Source organism: Antechinus flavipes, chromosome 2, assembly GCF_016432865.1.
Source record: "Antechinus flavipes isolate AdamAnt ecotype Samford, QLD, Australia chromosome 2, AdamAnt_v2, whole genome shotgun sequence".
NCBI classification, from domain to species: domain Eukaryota; kingdom Metazoa; phylum Chordata; class Mammalia; order Dasyuromorphia; family Dasyuridae; genus Antechinus; species Antechinus flavipes.
The window spans coordinates 287,911,043-287,934,435 of record NC_067399.1 but is presented as its reverse complement, the minus strand read 5'-3'; positions in this window follow the sequence as shown (position 1 = coordinate 287,934,435).

Below are 23,393 nucleotides of genomic sequence, written 5' to 3'. Positions count from 1 at the left end.
GTTACTTCCCTCATTCTTGGAATTTACTCACTCCCCACCTGAGTCAGTCATAGATAACTCTGTTCTTCCTCCCAGAACCATTGTCTGTGTAAAGATATCCCTGATGTTCCAACATCTGTTACCCTATTTTACAAGCTGTTTTATCTTTAACTACTTTGTGTTTATTTTTATTTATGTTTATACTCTCTGTATCTTTCTGTTTCACTATTTCTGTGTGTGTCTCCATCTATCTGTCTACACACAAACTTATTTTCTGTATGTATATATACATTCATGTTTACATGTGTATACACATATTTGTTGAATAGAAGCATTAAAATAAAGATGACTTAGGTTCAAGTTCTGCCTCATTTATACTGTCCATGTGATCCTAACTAAGTAATTTAACTTCTTTGTAGTCTAGGTATTAAGACCATTAATTGGGGGGGAGGGAGGGGGAGGGAAACTGCTGCCTTAAATTGATAATGGAATCTACTATATTAAGGAGTTTATAGGTTGTTTTATTTTTTATTTATTATATTTTAAAACCCAAAACCTGCCACAATGACTGACATATAGCAGGCTTTTAATAAAATCTTTAATTGATAAAATAAAAAGTCTCAGATTTTTTTCACTCAGCATAAAGAAGCTTCATGGCATTCAAATTATTCTGCTTATATGATATGGTAAAAGTAATGTTCTTGCATCTTCCATCTATAGTAAGAGGTCCCTCAGGTATTGCTCAGTGAAAATCTTTTTCAAATTCTTCGTATTTTCATTTTTCTGTCTCTAGTGGCATATTTAGTTTAATATCAGTAAATCTAAAGAATTTATTTCCCCACTTTTGCCAGTTCATTATGAAACTAAATTCCAGTAAGCTTCCTGGAATCATTGGCAACTCTGAATTATTGTTTTCAAACCTTGTGTTTTACCCATAAACATTTGTTGACACAATTCATACTTTACTGTGGAGAAGTTATGTATTGTGATGGGTACAGAGTTATCTTTGGAGCTAAAATGATCTGGGTCCAAGATGACACATACACTGCCTCTGCAAATGTATATAAAATATTTTATTTCTTAGCATTCTGTGGAGCATTTTAAATCTATAATTGAATAGAAAGTAGCAATTTTCATTGTTGTAAATAAATAACGAATTCAGACAGTTTTTATATCTGAGGGCAAAATCAGTCGATCTACTGAATTTTCAGGGATAGAACCTAGTCCATTAAAAAAAGAAAAAAAAAGCCAGTGTGCAATTCCTTCATTGATCCAATAAAGTCATATTACCAAGCTCAGAATACATAGAAAGTGAATACTACTATATGTGCCATATTTTTATGAACATGCATGAATTCATTTTTAAGGAAATGTGTGCATATATGCATATACTTATATATCTGATACAGAAAACATTTAGTATATTATACATACATTTATGTATAAATATGTGTATATATTAATATATCTCTAATAAATTATATTGATTTTATGTATAATATATATCATCTATTTAAATATTACATGCCAACTTGTACTAGTGATATTATACACATATGCATGTGTGCATTATCTCTAATAAATGCTTTGAGAATTTTAAGGCAAGTGTGTTTATGGCTTTTGATTCTAGGAACCAAAATAAACATTGACAAACTGAAACACCATCTGGGTATTTCTTCCCTAGACATAGATTACAACACTTCTACAATCTTCATGAGTTGTGGCAGAAATAAATTATGACCTGGTAGCCAACCTTTTGGTGATAATCCCCTTGGAACTCTGCTAGACTATTCCTCCTATAACAGATACAAAGTTGGTTGCTAGGCCAATGTTTGAACCCTTTTCCAGCATGGGTAAGACCTGGCAGATTTTGCATTTTCTTGCAGTCCCTGAAAAGAAGGACATCTTGCCATACTGAAGCAAAAGAATGGACTTTAAGTAGAGGTACACTATTAGTTTTATGTGCTGACCTGGTACTATAACCACAATCTCTAATGTTATTTATAGTGGAAAACAAATTTGGAATTCCACATTATTAATATATATATATATATATATATATATATATATATATATATATATGTATATATATATGTATATATATATATATATATATGTATACATATATATGTATATATATGTGTATATATATATTTGGAATTTGGAATTCCACATTATATATATATGCAAATCTCTTCTGAATAAATAGGGGACTGTTTTTGCTTTCCTTTAGGCTCACAACAATTTTTTTTTTAAAAGCTCTTAGCTGTAGATACTGAAATATAATAAAATAATAAGAAAATTTGGCCCAAATTTTAAATTGTTCTCTATTAACTGTGTGACTTAAGAAGTAAAGAGGCCATCCTGTGTTTGGATAACCTTCCTTTTACCTAGTGCTACATCATACACAGTATGTAATATCACTCCTTGTTCAGAAACACCTAGTGTGTTGAGCATTAAAGGAATTAAGGATGTCATTTCAAATTTAATACTAATTCCCCTAGCTTCTAGAAATTTATTTGTTGCTTTATTCAAATGATTAGTTTGGTAAGTTTTTTTTTTTTGGTTGTTTTTTGTTTTTTTGTAATTATCCTAAAGTTTAAAAAAATGACTTTAAAAGGTGACTCTGGGATATTCATTCAGGGATTACTGAGATTTATTTAGTTTCTAGTTGACTGTGAAATGCCCTGATTGCTTCAAAATCTATCTGTCTTAACAAATAAACTTCCAAATGAATAGAATAAGTAATTTTATTGAAAATGTCAATACAGCTAAAAAGATTTCTGTTAGTTGACTTTGTAAAAAGTTACATGTTTATGATATAAACAAATTATGAACCAGTCCTTGTTTATGCATTTCCATTGCACAGTAGCACCAAAAGGTATTGTTAAATAACAATCAAATTAATTGTTCATAATGTCTTGACTTTTTGCAATTAAATGCTTTGATTTCAGTTGTGCTAAATAGAAAATATTTAAAGCCAATGAAAATAATTCATCTTGCCATAGCAGAAAAAAATACTCAATATGCAAGGTAGAATCAGGAGGATTGGGTTCAAATTTTGCTTTGACAATTAAACACTTCTGTGATTTTGTTGAAGTAATTTAAATTTTGTGAGCCTCAATTTCCTGTTGAAGCTGAAATGAACACATATATATCCAATTAGTTATCAATCAGGATGCCAAAAATTACACTTTCCCCAGAAATAAACAAAATGCAGTAAGTGACCTCTATGGTCACTTCTAAGTCTAATTAAAAGGAGTTTTAAACTCAAAGTGATATGTCACTTTCCTAATAGTTGGTCATTGCTTACTGTGTCTTTCAGTAGACATTGACAAGCTGTTTTAAATATCAAAGATGGTTCTTTTGCACATGCTCAATATTGTGACTGCCTAATGTCTCCTTTCATTGTGATGCAAATGGAAACAACTGAGTTTTACAATCTAGATTTACAATAGAAATGGTAACTAAACCTTCACTTTTATAGAATTGACCCAAAAAGAATATTATAAGGCCACCTGCTCTAGAACATGATAAAGTTAGCTGGGATCACAAAAGTCAGCATATTTGTTACCAGGAGCAAGAAAGACAAAATCAACATGCTCTTTTGCTGTTTCCTTGTTTCCTCTATAAGTTTTAAGATAGGCACTAAGCTTTTAATGTCCTAATGCCTAGATGTATGGTGATTTCATTTTCAATCATTAGTCTGTATGTTTAAGAGATCTTATCGGCATTTTCGAGGACATGCTTTTGTATATTAGGTATTTTGTTTTAAGTGCATCAAAAGGCCAAGCTCAAATTCACTCCTAATGAGCCATGTGTTAATGTCAATGTCTCTGCTGTCCACTCAAATGCCAAAGAACACATCTGACTTTGTAATGAGCCAAACAGTTGCCTCTTCATAATCTCAGTTTGCCTTCTGTTAGATATCTGTTTCCAAATTTTATAACACTGTGGTGGAGGTGGTATGCTGCTATGGCTATAATCCAATCAAGGATGTAAAACCTTGCACATTTTCCTCAGTTTATTGGCAAGTGTCTTTTGTTCTCTTTTCCACATAGAATAATGCTGACCCTGGTGACTCCAAGTGGAATGTTGCCTGGTTTTGATCTATTTTGTACAATAATGGAGAAGAGATCAAAACCAGAAGACAGAAGACAGACTTCAAGGCAGTCAGCCAGTGGCTGGATATTTGGAGTATGGGCAAAACACTAAATGGGACTTGCCAATGCTTTACTATCTCCTGGGAAAGTTACCTCAAATTGTCTAAGATTTTTTCCCCTTTTACTCCAAATAGATTCTATCATTTTTTTTCCCAGTGATGGTGATGGGGCTCACATATAAGTTTCATTATTTCTACTCAACAGTATTAAGGATTTAGACAATTTTGGAGTAAATGGAGTTGGATGATAGTATAGATTCCTCTCCCTTAGATGTTAATATTTTAACAATGATGCAGGAATGGGAAGAAAACTCTGGGAAGTCTGAGAAAAAAAGTTTTGAAAAGCAAAATGAAGTGGAGAATGGAAGCAATGGTGTGCATAATTTATTTTATTATTATTTTTATTTGCTGAGGCAATTGGGGTTAAGTGACTTGCCCAGGGTAACATAGGGTTTATATAGTTTAGACTCTAAACACTTTAGTTAATGAAAAAGCAAGTTTTAAAGGTATGAGTTATCTGAATTAGCAGATTGTTGATTCAGTTTTTAAAGAAGTAATTGAAAAAAAAATCTATCAATCTTAAGATTTATACTAAAAAGCACTTATTCCATACATCTATACATGCATTTGTTAAGGCAACTATGTTGCTGAAGAAAAAATGAATATGTTTTAGTTAACCAGAAATGAATAAGATTTCAGAGTCTGTTATCCTAGACAGAAAACCCAGATTCCTTTTAGACAGATAGATAGATAAATAGATAATAGATTTTTTAAAAATTATAAACATTTGAACAAAACAGTAACAAAACAAAATATAAAAAGGAATCAAATTCCTAGAGAAAATGGATTTCATTGCAGAGAAAATTTGAATTTTTCCATGTAGTTGTGTCACTCAAATTTTCTTCCTGAAGCAATTAGACAGTAGGCACCAGGAGGGATTTCACTGAAGCAAATCTGACCAGTGGAGCCTCAAAATAAATAGAGAAATAATCAACACATGCCCTTATACTTTGAAATAGGCTTACTTCCCAAGTCATTGCCCTGGATCAAGGTCTATGAGTTCCTTACTAATTATGATTTAATTGTTCTGTTCTACTCTCCTTAGTTAAAAAATCTATAAATTTACTTTCGTTGAGTAAAATGACATACCTTAAAAACTATTGAAGAGGAAACAATAATGCAGATTAAAAGACACTTTTTAGAGAAGCAACTTGTTTTGAGTCTTTGGTCTATAAAGTGATAACTGCATTTTGCAGATTCTGTTGGAGAAAGGGGAGAAAGAAAAGAGGTTTGCCATTTTTATTAATTCTATATATGAAAACAAAAAAGTAATCAATTTTCACCCAACTGGTATCAATACAATACAGTATTTTTCCCTAATAAATATTTTGGAGATTTCAAGACCAGCCTGATAGCAGGAACAAAAATAAGCTTTGACAAACTGAAATAGCAAAAGGTAATAATAGTGTTATTTATTACTACTACTGATGCCACTTCTTTCCTTTTGCTGATTTGTTTCCATGTTACGCTTTCTTTTTTGAGTCTCATTTATATTGTAGTTTATTTTATTCCACCACTAACATCAGTGTTGATTAGAGATAAACACAGTAGACAGTGATTTGACCGATTTTCGAAAAATTAAAACAAATAATTTTTCTTATTTAAATTTTACTTTATGTAACTAAATCAAAGATTATTTTTAAGTCTAACTAAATAAAAATATGTTAGTAGATTCCACGGATTACTTTAGTCATGAAACCAGTGAGGGAGCCTTTCAAAATCAGCTCAGTTTAATTTTATATTTTATTAATTATTTACCATGTTCTGGAGATACAAAGATAAATATGAACACAATCTATATGTTAACTTTTCTTTTGTAAATAAAATAACAAAAGAAAGAACAAACATGCACACATAACTGTGTTTCCATGATAATCATGGAAATGTTATGCAGATTTTAATATTTTCCTCTGGGAATGAAGGTAAGGTCTACATCTGTAATTCTATTTATTACAGAATTCCCAGCTTGGAAATTCCTTCTATCAGTGTAGATGGCTATATATATATATATATATATATATATATATATATATATATATTCATACACACATACACACACACACACACACACACACACACACACCAAAATACAGCAGCATTAGCTACTCTGTCCTGGTTCAGAAGCCAGTTGACCAGAAAACTAGGTGTGAGACACTAAACACAGCTATGATAAAATAGTGAGTCCCAGGACCCCAGAATAACATGAGAATTGGCCAAACTCACCCATTATGGGAAGGAAGTCAGCAGTACCAGCCCTAAGGCAGCATGAAGCTGCTGCTCTCTGTTGAGGAATTTTGGGACAAACTTCTCTTTGCCATAAGAGCAGAACTCAATCTTTAAAAATGAGGAAAAAACAAACAAACAACAACAACAAAAAAGAGGTGATCATAGATAGCTTTTATGGAGATAAGGAAGAACACATCTAAAACCCTGAGGATGCTAAAGGCAAATCATCTCCAGATGAAGCCTCAAAGGTTAATATGAGTTGATCTCCATCTCACAAGGCTCTCTTGGATGAATTCAAAAAGGATCTTTAAAAAAAAGAATTGGAAGAAAATGGGGAAAGGAAATGAGAACTTTGCAGGAAAGTTTGGGAAAAACAGGAATTATCTGACAAAAAAACCATTTAAAAATAAATATATAGAAAGAAATGGAAAAATCATATAACTCCTTATACAGTAGAGTTGACAAAATAGAAAAAGAAAAAAAAAACTTCTTGAAAAATAGATATGATGAAATAGAAAAAGAAATCAACTTGTTGAGAAACAGAATTTATGACATGAAAAAAAAAAAAAAGAACAAAACAACTAATTTAAAAGTTCATTTGACCAAATGCAAAAGAAGAAAAAAAATTAACTGAAGAAAATACTTCACAAAAATTAGAATTGAACATATGGAAAAGAATGATTCAATGAAAATTTAATAATCAGTCCAACAAAACCAGAAAAAAAATGAAAACCAAAGAAGAAAATGTAAAATATCTAATTGGAAAAACACCTGACCTGGAAAACCGATCTTAGAGAGACAGTCTAAGGATAAATATCCTTAGATCCAAAGGATAAATTAGTCATTGAAAAAAGTCACAGATCACCTCCTAAAAGACATACCGAAATGAAAACTCCAAGCAATAATATAGCTAAATTTCAGAAGCATCAAATCAAGAAAAATATATTGAAAGCAGTCAGAAGGAAAAATTCAAATTTTGAGGACCCACAATAAGAATTATCCAGAACCTAGCAGCTTGTACTTTAAAGGAACAAAGGACCTAGGATATGATATTTCAAAGGGCAAAGGAACTTAGATTGTAGCCAAAAATCAACTATGCTACAAAATTAAGCATTTTCTTTCGGGGAAAAGATGATCATTCAAAGAAACAGCTAATTCTTATATATTTCTGATGAAAAGACCAGCGTTGAACAGAAAATTTGATCTTCACATATCTAATTCAAGATAAACATAAAAAGATAAAAATGAAAGAAAAAAAAAACTTTCTTTTAAAAGTTAAAAAAATTTACATCACTATAAGCAAAGATGATGAGTAATATGTAAATAATTTGATCCTAAATAATGAGTGGATGAAATTTTAAAAAAAAAAAATCAAAAATACGATTGATAATTTCATTCAAGAGAATGACAATACCAAGAAAACATACCAACATTTATGGAATGCAGTCAAAGTAGTTCTTATGGGAAGTTTTATATGTCTAGATGCTCACTTGCATAAAGTAGAAAAAAAGAAGATTAATGAATTGGGCATACAATTAAAACATCTAGAAAAGAGAGCAGATTTAAAACTCCCAATTAAATACTGTATTTGAAATTCTGAAAATAAAAGGGGAAATTAATAAAACTGAAAGTAAGAAAATTATTGCACTTATAACCAAAACTAATAAAAACATAGATACAGCTTTAGGTGATTTGATTAGAAAAAAGGAAAGAAGAAAATCAAGTTGCTAGTATAAAAAATAAAAAAGGTGAACTTTTCAACAATGAAGAGGAAATGAGACCAATTAATAGGAGCTATTTTGTCCAACTGCATGCCAAAATATTTGATAATGTAGGTGAAGTAGATGAATATTTATAAAAAATATAGATTACCCTAATTAACAGAAGAGGAAATAAATTACTTAAATAGTCCCATGTTAGAAAAAGACATTGAACAAGCAATTAACCAAGTCCCTAAGAAAAAATCTCCAGGCCAAGATCAATCTATATGTGAATTTTACCAAACATTTAAAGAACAATTAATTCTAATACTACCCAAACTATTTAGAAAAATGAGTAATGAACATTTCCTCCCAAATTCCTTTTATGACACAACTATGGTTCTGATACCTAAATCAAGTAGGATCAAAACAGAGAACAAAAAATATAGAACACATTCCCTAGTAAATATTGATTCAGAAATCTTAAATAATATATTATCAAAGCGATTATAACAGTTTCTCCTCAGGATCATATACCATGACCAAGTAGTATTTATACCAGTATTGCAAGACTGGTTCAATTTCAGGAAATCTATTAACATAATTGATTGTATCTATAACCAAGCTAACAAAAATCATGATTGTCTCAATAGGTGCAGAAAATCATTAGGCAAAATCCAACTTCCGTTCCTTTTGAAAACCCTGGAAAGTATAAGAATAAGTGGAGTTTTTTCTTAAAATGATCAGTAGCATTCATTTAAAATTATCAGCAAGAATCAAATTCAGGGATAAACTAGAATCTTTCCCAATCAGATCAGGAGTGAAACAAGGTTTCCTACTCTCACCATTACTTTTCAAAATTGTATTAGAATTGTTAACTTTAGCAATAAGAGAAGAAAAAGAAATTAAAGCAATTAAAGTAAGTAATGAGGAAACCAAATTATCACTATTTGCAGATGCTATGTTGGTATACTTGAATCCTAGAGGTTCAATTAAAAACTATTAGAAAAAATTCACAACTTTAGAAAGTTGTAGGATTCAAAATAAATCTACATAAATCATCCAGAAGCAAAAGATAAAAGGGAAATTCCATTTAAATAACTGTAGATAATATTAAATATTTGGGAGTATAACTGCCAAGGCAAAGTCAGGAAATATATGAACACAAATACAAAACACTTTACATACAAATAACTTTCAATCAAATTAATTGAAAAAATATCAAATCCTCATAGGCAGACTGAGCTAATATAATAAAAATGACAATACTACCTAAATTAATCTACTTTTTCAATGCCTTACCAATTAAATTCGACCAAAAATATTAATAACAAAGTTCATGTGGAAGAAGAAAAGGTCAAAAATTTCAAGAGAATTGATGAAAAAAATGCTAATGAAACTGGTTGAGCTGTAGCAGTCCTAAAACTATATTATAAAGCAGCAGTCACCAAAACCATTTCAATCTGATTATAAAATAGAATAGTTGATTAGTGGAATAGGTTAGATTCACAAGACACAATGGTCAATGACTATTGTTATCTGTTTGATAAACCCAAAGATTCCAGGTTATGTGATAAGAACTTACTTTTTGATAAAAATTGTTGGGAAAAATTGAAAATTTGTATGGCAAAAGCTAGGCATTGATCCACACCTAACACACTATTCGAAGATAAAATCAAGATGTGTTTATGATTTAAACATAAAGGATGATGTTACAAGCAAATGAGAAATACAAAGGATAGTCTACCTCTCAGAACTGTGGAGAAGGTAAGGATTTCTATCCAAATAAGAACTAGAGTACATTGTGGAATGCAAAATTAAAATTATATTAAGCTAAAAGAATTTTTGTACAAACAAAATGAATGCAGACAAGATTAGAAAGGAAGCAATAAACTGGGAAAACATTTTCCCCCAACTAACATGGCCTGAGAAAGTAGGTGGCCCTCAGATCATTCCCTTTTAGTTCTTAATATCACTCAGTAAATGGAAGTGGAAGAGTCTTGACCCACTTCAAATAGTCACTTTAGTCAATAGAAGACAATTCAAATTACACATTAAAATAAGAAGGACTCTTTCTACTCCTACTTAAATGTATAGGACAATGCACTTTTGCTTTACAATTCTCTTGTTTCTCAGAAACGGGATTCTGTTATCTTCCACATAATTGCCTTCAATTTAGGTCATCTAGGTCATTAAATCCCTAATACAAATAAAAATTAAAGCAGGCAACAAAAATGGCACACAAAATATGTCTGAGAACATATACACTATTTCATACTCAAAACCTTTCTTTGCAAAGAAAGGAGGGAGGTATACATTCTCTTCACCAAAATAACTCTTGATAGCTACGATTATACAATTTTCCCTTCATTTGGTTTTGCTTATTTGGTGACATATTATCTGTTTACATTATTATAGTCATTGTTACCTGCTTCTATTGACTTCAGTTCTTATATTTTCTCATATTCCTTGCATTCTTCATATTCATAGTTCCAGAAGGAATAATCATATTTCATTACATTTATGTATCAAAGTATATTAGCCAGTCCTCAATCATTACACAATTGCTATGTTTGTAATTCTTTGCTATGATGAAAAATTTACTATGGTAAATTCTGTATATATATGAAACCTCCCTGTCTAAAAGTGTAATATCTAAATTTAAGAATCTTCATACAAGTCCCAGTTGTTTTCTAGAATGTTTGGACTTCATTTAAAGTGTCAACAAATATAATTTTTCCACAATTCCTTTAACATTCACTATTCATTCCCATTGTTTGTCATCTTTGCCAATTGACTAGCTCTTAAGTGTAAAGTGTAAATTGTAAAGCTGTAAAGTTAAAAAAAAAAACCAGTTATTTTAATTTACATTTTTCTTATCAGTAATTTGAAGCATATTTTCATATAGTTATGTGATTTGTAATTTTTTTAACAAGAAATGTGCATTTATATATTCTGATCATTTATCCACTAGGGAATGACAATTGGTTTTGCTTACAGTTTCCCAAAGATCTTTCAATATATTTAAGCTTTAATGGTTTAAATCTGCTGGGACACTTTTGTGACATTGTATTTGAAATAGTTCTCTGTATATTCTGAATAAATTTATTCTTCTTTATTTTAAGCATAGGAGACAACAATAATTCAGTGCCTTAGAAATAGTCAACAAACTTGGAAATGTGATCAATATTTCCTTATTTTATAACAAAAAATCCTATATTAGCTTAGATATGGCCATATGTAGTCTATACCTATTTTTTATGTGTAGTTTTAATACCACCTCTTGTTGATGTCTTTAACTGATCCTCTTGATCCTGAGAAAATATCTTGAGAAAATTCTGTATAACTTTGTAAATATTTCATATTTATTTATTTCTGTAGCTGTTGATTCTAAAAGCAGACTAAAAGTCCCTTAAGGTCTGGGACTGATTCTTTTTTTTTCTTTTTTTTTTTTATATCCCCAGTACCTAACACAATGATTGTCACATATTAAGTGCTTAATAAAAGTTGGTTGATTGAACTGAAACTGAAAAGATGTAGATAGATGACATAAACTCTAAAAACCATTCCAGTTCTAATATGTGATATAAAAAATAAAGACTATTTTAATAATCAACTATTATCTTTTGTCTTTCACTTTTATACATAAAAAATAGTAAACCTATGTGAACAATTTAAATGAAAGAATTCTGATTTTATCAACAGGGGGAATTTCAAGTGTGGGTGTTGTTTCCAGTCATAGAGATTAAATGATTGTATCTGACTCTAAATAGTTAAATCCTAGACCTAAGTAGTCAAATGTTTAAGTGATTTCTCAAGAGCCACTCAGCTAGGAAATATAAATTGAAATTGGCACCCACATTTTCCAAACACCAGATCTAACACTATCCACCATGAACAAAATAACTGAGTTTAATAAGTATATTGCCAATCTTTAATTTATGCTGAATATCTGATAAACTAATACTAATGTGATGTGAAATTAATGGCCTAAAGTAAATAACATTCAAATTATAATTACAAATTACAATAAAGGGTCTATAAATTCAGGTTTTCACTATCATGTTATATGATCCCTACCCAGAAAAAAAAAAGTGCATTTTATTTTAAAAGTTCAGACTTATTTCCTGGAGATTGGGCTGTATGAAAGAAAGAGAGAAGGGGGTGAGGGTGGAAAGACAAACAGGTAGAAAATAAAGATATTGAACATGCAAATTAGAAACATATAAAGGTAAATGCTTTCAATTCTTGCTTGGGTACATTTAATTCAGTTTAAATATGTATCTAGAACTTCAAGGAACTATAAACTTAAAAGTGACTAATAGAAGAGGAATAATGGTCTTCTTTTTGGTTTTATCCTATTTTCTATTCATTTTGTTTGTATTGTCATGTAGCTTTATTGGTCTATGATGCCTACTTCTGGTAAAGTTCCTAATAACTTTGAAACTGACTTTTAGGACATGAGAATTCTGAATGAAAAGAGAAGTCACTAATATCTATTCAAATACTGCTTTTTACAAGATTTTTTGTTTTATTTTGTTTTTGCATTTTTTTGTTTATTTATTTGTTTTTGTGAGGCAATCAGAGTTACATGACTTGTCAAGGGTCATACATCAAGCAAATGCCAGATTTAAACACAGAACCCCCTGACTCCAGAGTTGGTGCTCTTTCCACTGTGCCACCTAGCTATATTCCCCCTTCCCCTGCCATGTGGGAAATGGCTTGAAATTAAGGTTTCATATGTATTTTCAAAATGGCTATATAATTTTGCAATATTTTTTCTAAAAAAATGAAGAGCTCTGTAGATTCCTTATATTCTCCAAAACTGCTGATACTTTAATGCAAATCATCATTTATTAAGATTACCAGAGCAACTGTAAAGAATGACCAGCAGGATGAATACAGAGAGGCTTGGAGAGATCTACATGGACTGATGCTAAGTGAGATGAGTAGAACCAGGAGATCATTAAACACTTCGACAATGATATTGTATGAGGATGTATTCTGATGGAAGTGGATTTCTATGACAAAGAGACCTAACTGAGTTTCAATGGATAAATGATGGACAGAGACAGCTACACCCAGAGAAGGAACACTGGGAAACGAATGTGAACTATTTGCATTTTTGATTTTCTTCCCGAGTTATTTTTACCTTCTGAATCCAATTCTCCCTGTGCAACAGGAGAACTGTTTGGTTCTGTGAATATGTATTATATCTAGGATATACTGCAAAATACTTAACATATATAGGACTGTTTGCCATCTTGGGGGGGTGGAGGGAGGGAGGGGAAAAAATGAAACATAAGCGAGTGCAAGGGATAATGTTGTAAAAAATTACCCTGGCATGGATTCTGTCAATACAAAGTTATTATTAAATAAAATAAAATTTAAATTATATATATATATATATATATATATATTATATATATATATATATATATATATATATACACATTGTTGCCCTACAAAAAAAAAAAAAGATTACCAGAGTAATATAAATGATATTTATAAGCATTTGGCATTTTATGCAGTTAATAAAAAATTGTAGTACACTGTAGTTTCATTAAAACTGTTTAATGTTCATATATCAAGTGCAAATACTTCCTGGTGATGGCTCACATTTTAAAATTTGAAATACACACAAACTTCAACATCATGACTTGACTGGAATAGCTCAAACAGCTCATTCACTGAATACAAGTTGTGGTGGGTACTTCTTATTCTCAGAAGTTATAAAGTCAAGCATGCAAGGACATCTCAATATTTCCCTCTTCAGTACATAAAAATAATAAATTATCATTTTAAGTTGTTGATTTTTTTTTTTTTTTAGTTCAAATATTTTAAACCAAGAGGCTTTGGATTCTATAAGCCAAGGAAAGAAGATGTAGGGCCTGTTTTATGAAACAAACATTGTATAAAGACTACTTTTTTGTTATTTTTTGAATAAATCATTTTAATTCTATATTTGCAATTAAAAAAAATCATACAATGTAAAATAACATTTTCACCATTACTCTGTGTAAGCATCACAGGAATATGAATCGAATTTTGGGTACATGTTATTTTCAAAATTTCAAATTTAAGATGTTGACAGATCAGGGCAAGATGAAGCTTTTTTTTTTTCTATTTGGGGTGCACTTTTCTTATTTTATTGTGAACTTCATGTATGAAAGTACTAGTCATTAATGTAGATAAGCAATTCACCTATAACTTACAATAATGGATAGCTGCTTAGAAACATTAAGAGGTTAAATGATTTGTCTTTAACCACATAGCAAGGATATATAAGAGCCAAGATATAAACTCATATCTTCCTGAGTCCAGGACCAGTCCCTTATCTACCATGCCAGATGTGTGCTTCTTCTTGATAATACATGTTCAAAAGGTATTTTAATTCATTTTAATACCATAATATTTTAGAATATTTTCAAAGTTGTTGTATATTGCTAGGGTCATAACTTTTGACTTTCCAGGTCTTTGAAATGATACATTGAGTTAAGAATATGTTAAGAAACATATAGTTCCTATACCTTTCTTTACGTATTTACCCTTTTATCCATTTTTGCCAGTTTCCATATGTGTACATTTATGTGTATGAATTTATTTCCTCCCCAATAAAATTTCTAACTGTGTAGCAATTTCAAAATCAGTGTGTATAGCCATTGGAATTGAAAAAGCTTTAGTTGGATCAGTAAGTTAACATTAGCCTCTGTGTCCTAACGTTATCTAGATGAATTAATGGCTATTACCCTCCCCTCATGGGAAATGAGATTTTCTGTTAAAGTAAATTATTTTTTTCAGACACCTGAAAAATATTTCATTTATTTTGAAATTTTTAAGAAATCATTTTTTTTTTTTTGGAAATTCTTTTAAAAGGCTTTATTTAGTAAGCTACCTTTCCAGGAAACTAGAGACTGAATATATTTAAGTATACTTCCTTACTCAGCACAATAATTATGAATATCAGTTTTATTGCTAGGATATCAAATGATTATTATTATTCTCTCAATATATGTTTATTCCTGCATTAAATGGCCCATAATTGCCATATAGATTTTATTTTTGTTTTTATTCTTTGTTTCTGTGATTTATTTTAATTATTTCTTTTTTTTCCCATTTCTCTGCTCATTTCCTATTTCAGGCAAATGACAGTGGAATATTAAGAATAAAATATCTTTAAAGGAAATAATAAAGTTTTAAATAGAGTTTAAATGACTAAATTCATTTAAAATGTATATTGATATCTTATTTTACTTTCTTCTCAAGCAATTTTTTAAAATAAGATTCATTTCTCCTCCACCATCCTGTCATCGTGTTTGACTTGTCTTATTATTCTTTAAGAAATTTATCTTTATTTATTGTACTCTGTATCTTCTTCCTCCCTGGCTACACTTTCATAAAGATGAGCTTATATCTTTTCTCTTCTTATGTCTCTGAGTTTTCTCATTCTTCTTCTTCTTCTTCTTCTTCTTCTTTTTTTTTTTTTTTTAGTTTCCTCATTTATTTATTTTATTTATTTATTATATCTTTTTGTTTAAAAGTTATATGCATGAGTAATTTTGTAGCATTGACAATTGCCAAACGTTTTGTCCCAATTTTTCTCCTCCTTCCCCCCTTCCCTACCCGCAATGACAGGTTGCAAAATACATGTAAAGTATGTAAAAATATAAACTGAATACAATATGAGCATATATTTCCTAATAGTTATTTTGCTGTACAAAAAGAATTAATTTGAAATAGTGTATTATTAGCTTGTGCAGGCTGACAAAAATGGAGGGATTGTGAATTCTGTGTAATGGTTCATAGTCATCTCCCAGGGTTCTTTCGCTGGGTATAGCTGGTTCAGTTTATTACTGCTCTATTGGAACTGATTTGGTTCATCTCATTGTTGAAGAGGGCCACGTTCATCAGAATTGATCATCATATAGTATTGTTGTTGAAGTATATAATGATCTTCTGGTCCTGCTCATTTCACTTACATTATCAGTTCATGTAAGTCTCTCCAGGCCTTTCTGAAATCCTTCTGCTGGTCATTTCTTACCGAAAAATAATATTCCATAATATTCATATACCACAATTTATTCAGACTTTCTCCAATTGATGGGCATCCACTCAGTTTCCAGTTTCTGGCCACTACAAAGAAGGATGCCACAAACATTCGTGCACATATAAGTCCCTTTCCATTCTTTAAGATTTCTTTGGGACATAAGGTCAGTAGAAAGAATGCTGGATCAAAGGGTATGCACAATTTGATAACTTTTTGAGCATAGTTCCAAATTGCTCTCCAGAATGGCTGGATGTATTCAAATTCCACCAATAATGTATTAATATCCATGCTTTCCCACATCCCCTCCAACATTCTGCATTATCTTTCTCTGTCATTCTAGCCAATCTGACAGATGTATAGTGGTATCTCAATTGTCTTAATTCACATTTCTCTGATTAGTAATGACAATGACTTGGAGCATCTTTTCATATGGCTAAAAATAGTTTCAATTTCTTCATCTGAGAATTGCCTGTTCATATCCTTTGACCATTTATCAATTGGAGAATGGCTTGATTTCTTATGAATTAGACTCAATTCTCTATATATTTTGGAAATGAGGACTTTATCAGAACCTTTAACTGAAAATGTTTTCCCAGTTTGTTGCTTCAATTCTAATCTTGTATGCATTAGTTTTGCATGTACAAAGGCTTTTTAATTTGATATAATCAATTGTTTTAAATTTTGTGATCAATAAGTATCTCTAGTTCTTTTTTGGTCATAAATTCCTTCCTTTTCCACAGGTCTAAGAGGTAAACTATACTATGCTCTTGCAATTTATTTATAATCTTATTCTTTATGCCTAGGTCATGAACGCATTTTGACCTTATCTTGGTGTATTTTGTTAAGTGTGGGTCAATGCCTAGTTTCTGCCATACTAATTTCCAATTTTCCCAGCAATTTTTGTTAAATAGTGACTTCTTATTCCAAAAACTGGGGTCTTTGGGTTTGTCAAAGAATAGGTTATTAAATTTATTGGCTGTTTTGTCCTTTGAACCTAACTTATTCCATTGACCATCTAGCCTATTTCTTAACCAATACCAAATGTTTTTGGTAACCGCTGCTTTATAATATAATTTTAGATCTGGTACAGCTAGGCCACTTTCATTTGATTTTTTTTTTTCATTAATTCCCTTGAAATTCTTGAGCTTTTGTTTTTCCATATGAACTTTGTTGTTATTTTTCCAGGTCATTAAAATAGTTTTTTGGGAGTGTAATGGGCTGAGGCTTGAGTTGATGCACTGAGGTCCCAAGCACATGAGGCTAAATAGTAATTGGACCATACTCTATTAATATCTAAGCTTGGAGAAAGAATGGCCCCCGCCCACTCTTTGTACAAGTCCTGATGTGTTGTAGAGGAAATGACAATTTTGGTGGGTGGAGGCAGGGGAGTGGAAAAGAAAGCGGAAGGAGAGACTGCTAGCTGGCGTTTTGACACAACTGCTCAGATTGCTATTTCCACGGCCCTTCAACTGAGATCTCCCTCTGTTAGTTGGCTTCCTGTTGCAGCTGCCCATATTGCTATCGCAATATTTCTTGCCCATATTGCTATCAGAATCCTTATTCACCTCTTCACTTCAATAAAGATTGAAGATTTTTCCCTTAACCTGAATTCCTGACTCCAGCTGATTTTAAATACGCCATCATTACAATTGGCACCCAAGCATGGGAACCAAGGACCCTACTTTCACTGAAGACGTCTCCAGTGACCAGGAACTTAGGTGAGTATAATAGACAAACAGGGAACTTATTTTATTAAAGACTAAACTAGTAACCTTTTTTGACTGAAATGGGACAGATCGTAGCTAAAGATTCTCTGTCCTCCACCCCAACCACCCCATCCCAGCCCCACTCAGGAGTGGTGATATAGAAAGCCTGCTTAAGCTGATAGAAGATCAAGGACTACTTATAATTTGGGAACAGACAGCTAGACTTCTTGGTACATTAAAACGCACCTCCTTTTGGTTCTTAGAGGAAGAGCAAATCTCTCCAGATAATTGGACTTTGATTGGACAACAGCTCTCCACATATTACAATGAAAATGGTCCTCATTCAATTTCCACCGAGGCATTCTATTTATACAATATAATACAGTTGGCCTTAAGAAACCATATAAGTTCTAGAAGAAAAAGAAAAAAACTCTAAAAATAGCCAAATGGGGAAGCCTGAGATAAAGGAGGAAGACAAAGAACAGATTAATGAACATATCCCCACAGGACATGGAGACTTAAGTGAAGCTCAAGGGTGGGGTGAATCTGAAGCAGCTTCATCTCCACCTAAGGAGCAGGTAATTGACTCTCCTCCTTCAACTCCACCCTTGGGGATAGAGGGAGGAGGATTAGTGGGGAGGGGGGGAGCAATGACAGCACCAGCACCTCCCCCCCTGCATCCAGCTGCTCCTTTGAGTAGATTGCAAAAGGACTAATTAAGGCCAAAGAGGAAGGGAAAAATGTATCAATTTCAACACCACATTTTTCCCGTTATTCAACAGTTTAATTCTTCAGGTCAAGAAAGTAGAAGATACACTCCTCTTGATATAGAAATCCTCAAAGACTTGAAAAAAGCTATGGAGCTACATCAGCTTATGTTAAAATGTTATTACAGAATTTGGCTTTTGAAATCTTGACCCCTAATGACAGGAAATCTATAGCAAGGATATGCCTAGAACCTGGACAAAACTACTTGTAGCTTTCTGAATATAGTGAGCTCTGTAGGGTACAAGCCCAACAAAATAGTCAAAGTGGAGTTCATGCTGCAATGACCTACTAACAGGTGTAGGTCCTTATGCAGATGTCGAAGTACAGATTAATTATTCTATACCAGCATATGAGCAAATTGCTGCTAATGCTATCAAAGTGTGGGCTTCTCTCCACAATAAAGATGAAAAGGGTGGGGCCTTCACAAAAATAACACAAGGGCCAAATGAACCCTTTGCTGACTTTGTAGGACGCTTGCAGACAGCTATCACAAGAACAAATGGAGAAAATGCAATAACAGACATTTTGATAATTTTGCCACTAACGAAGAGGAAATTAGAGCAATAATTAGGAGTTACTTTGCCCAACTTTATGCCAATAAATTCGACAACTTAAATGAAATAGAAAAATACCTCCAAAAATATAGCTTGCCCAAACTAACAGAGGAAGAAGTAAATATCCTAAACAGTCCCATCTCAGAAAAAGAAATAGAACAAACTATCAATCAACTCCCTAAGAAAAAATCCCCAGGACCAGATGGATTTACATGTGAATTCTACCAAACATTTAAAGAACAATTAACTCCAATGTTATATAAACTATTTGAAAAAATAGGGATTGAAGGAGTCCTACCAAACTCCTTTTATGACACAGACATGGTACTGATACCTAAACCAGGTAGGCTGAAAACAGAGAAAGAAAATTATAGACCAATCTCCCTAATGAATATTGATGCTAAAATCTTAAATAAAATATTAGCAAAAAGATTACACAAAATCACCCCCAGGATAATACACTATGACCAAGTAGGATTTATACCACGAATGCAGGGCTGGTTCAATATTAGGAAAACTATTAGCATAATTGACTATATCAATAACCAAACAAATAAAAACCATATGATCATCTCAATAGATGCAGAAAAAGCATTTGATAAAATCCAACATCCATTCCTAATAAAAAGACTTGAGAGCATAGGAATAAATGGACTTTTCCTTAAAATAGTCAGGAGCATATATTTAAAACCATCAGTAAGCATCATATGCAATGGAGAAAAACTGGAACCTTTCCCAGTAAGATCTGGAGTGAAGCAAGGTTGCCCTCTATCACCATTATTATTTAATATCGTATTAGAAACACTAGCCTCGGCAATAAGAGTCGAGAAAGAAATTAAAGGAATTAGAGTAGGCAATGAGGAAACCAAACTATCACTCTTTGCAGATGATATGATGGTATACCTAGAGAACCCCAGAGATTCTACTAAAAAGCTATTGGAAATAATTCATAATTTTAGCAAAGTAGCTGGCTACAAAATAAATCCCCATAAATCCTCAGCATTTTTATATATCACCAACAAAAACCAACAGCAAGAGATACAAAGAGAAATTCCATTCAGAATAACTGTTGATACCATAAAATATTTGGGAATCTATCTACCAAAGGAAAGTCAGGAATTATATGAGCAAAATTATAAAAAAGTCTCCACACAAATAAAGTCAGACTTAAATAATTGGAAAAATATTAAGTGCTCTTGGATCAGCCGAGCGAACATAATAAAGATGACAATACTCCCTAAACTAATCTATTTATTTAGTGCTATACCAATCAGACTTCCAAGAAAATATTTTATTGATCTAGAAAAAATAACAACAAAATTCATATGGAACAATAAAAAGTCGAGAATCTCAAGGGAATTAATGAAAAAAAAATCAAATGAAGGTGGCCTAGCTGTACCTGATCTAAAATTATATTATAAAGCAGCAGTCACCAAAACCATTTGGTATTGGCTAAGAAATAGACTAGTGGATCAGTGGAAAAGGCTAGGTTCACAAGACAGAATAGTCAATTATAGCAATCTAGTGTTTGACAAACCCAAAGCCCCTAACTTCTGGGAAAAAAATTCATTATTTGATAAAAACTGCTGGGATAATTGGAAATTAGTATGGCAGAAATTAGGCATGGACCCACACTTAACACCATATACCAAGATAAGATCAAAATGGGTCTATGACCTAGGCATAAAGAACGAGATTATAAATAAATTAGAGGAACATAGAATAGTTTATCTCTCAGACTTGTGGAGGAGAAAGAAATTTGTGCCCAAAGATGAACTAGAGACCATTACTGATCACAAAATAGAAAATTTCGATTACATCAAATTAAAAAGCCTTTGTACAAATAAAACTAATGCAAACAAGATTAGAAGGGAAGCAACAAACTGGGAAAACATTTTCACAGTTAAAGGTTCTGATAAAGGCCTCATTTCCAAAATATATAGAGAACTGACTCAAATTTATAAGAAATCAAGCCATTCTCCAATTGATAAATGGTCAAAGGATATGAACAGACAATTTTCAGAGGATGAAATTGAAACTATTACCATTCATATGAAAGAGTGTTCCAAATCATTATTGATCAGAGAAATGCAAATTAAGACAACTCTGAGATACCACTACACACCTGTCAGATTGGCTAAGATGACAGGAAAAAATAATGATGAATGTTGGAGGGGATGCGGGAAAACTGGGACACTATTGCATTGTTGGTGGAGTTGTGAACGAATCCAACCATTCTGGAGAGCAATCTGGAATTATGCCCAAAAAATTATCAAATTGTGCATACCCTTTGATCCAGCAGTGTTTCTATTGGGCTTATATCCCAAAGAAATACTAAAGAAGGGAAAGGGACCTGTATGTGCCAAAATGTTTGTAGCAGCCCTGTTTGTAGTGGCTAGAAACTGGAAAATGAATGGATGCCCATCAATTGGAGAATGGCTGGGTAAATTATGGTATATGAATGTTATGGAATATTATTGTTCTGTAAGAAATGACCAGCAGGATGAATACAGAAAGGACTGGCGAGACTTACATGAACTGATGCTAAGTGAAATGAGCAGAACCAGGAGATCATTATACACTTCGACAACGATATTGTATGAGGACATATTTTGATGGAAGGGGATTTCTTTGACAAAGAGATCTGAGTTTCAATTGATAAATGACGGACAAAAGCAGCTACACCCAAAGAAAGAACACTGGGAAACGAATGTGAACTATCTGCATTTTTGTTTTTCTTCCCGGGTTATTTATACCTTCTGAATCCAATTCTCCCTATGCAACAAGAGAACTGTTCGGTTCTGCAAACATATATTGTATCTAGGATATACTGCAACATATCCAACATATAAAGGACTGCTTGCCATCTAGGGGAGGGGGTGGAGGGAGGGAGGGAAAAAAATTGGAACAGAAACGAGTGTCAATATAAAGTAATTATTAAATAAAAATTAAAAAAAAATAAAGTAATATAAGAAAAAAAAAACAAAAAAATAAAAACAATCTCCTTCAACACTGTAATCATACAGCTTTTGCTTGAAGGCTTCCAGTGACAAAAAACTATCATGCATTTTACTTTTGGACAACCCTAATTATTAGGGTTCCTAATAAATAATGTAATTCCTAATAAGAAAATGCTTTCTGTTTTTAAATATAAATTGTCTTCAATGCAAAAAAAAAAAAAAAAAAAAAAAAGACAACTTGCTAAGGAAAATGCTAATGAGGTTTGCAGAAGAATTATACGAGGACTGCACAAGGATGCTCCTTTAGAGGAGCTCATAAAATGCTGTGCCACAGTGGGTACACATGCCTTTTATAGCCAGGCTATGATGCAGACTACCCAAAATCCAAACATGGGAAGACAGAGTCCCTCCTGGCAAGGGACTTCCAAAGAGACTCATAGATGCTTTCAGTGTGGAAAAGTAGGGCATCTGAAAGCTCAATGTTGGTATAGAGATAGAATGGGAAAGCATTCCCATTGGTGGGAGAGACCCAATACCCCATGTCCAAAATGCAACAGAGGCTTCCATTGGGCCTCAGAATGTAGACAGATTCAGGGAAATGGGATGAGGGGCTCAGCCCCAGGGCCCAAGGCAAAAAACACTTGGGGAATGATGGCAGCCAATGGTGCAACAAGAGAGTGCCTAGAAGTACAGTACCCAGACATGACCAATCAGCCAGAAAGCCATATGATGGGAAAAGGGGATTACACAGTCAACCAGCCAGGAAGCAACCTGATGGGAGAAAGGAATTACAGTTGGGGAGAATAGAGCTGTATGCAGCTGGGACAACTGAGATACCCTCTGGAGAGGTGAAATCTGTTCCTCTCCAGCCTATGGATCCCTTACCTCTAGGCACAGTAGGCTTGAGCATTTCACCTCCTTTTTATATGTACAAAACAGTATCCATCCACACACTGATGTGGGAAACTAGGGAATGTGTAGATAATATCCCAGTCATTAATACAGGTAGACAATGTGTGATTTATCACCCAGGAGAAGTAGTAGCATCAGATTTACTCATACAGAATCCTAATAAGCAACCTGGTGATAGTCACCCAGATTCTGACTCCAGACCACAAAATCCAAGAATATACTGGACAGCAGCTGTAACAGCTGATCAACCTATGCTCACAATCTATATAAATGGCCTCCCATTGGAAGGATTGGTAAACACAGGTGCAGAACGTACAGT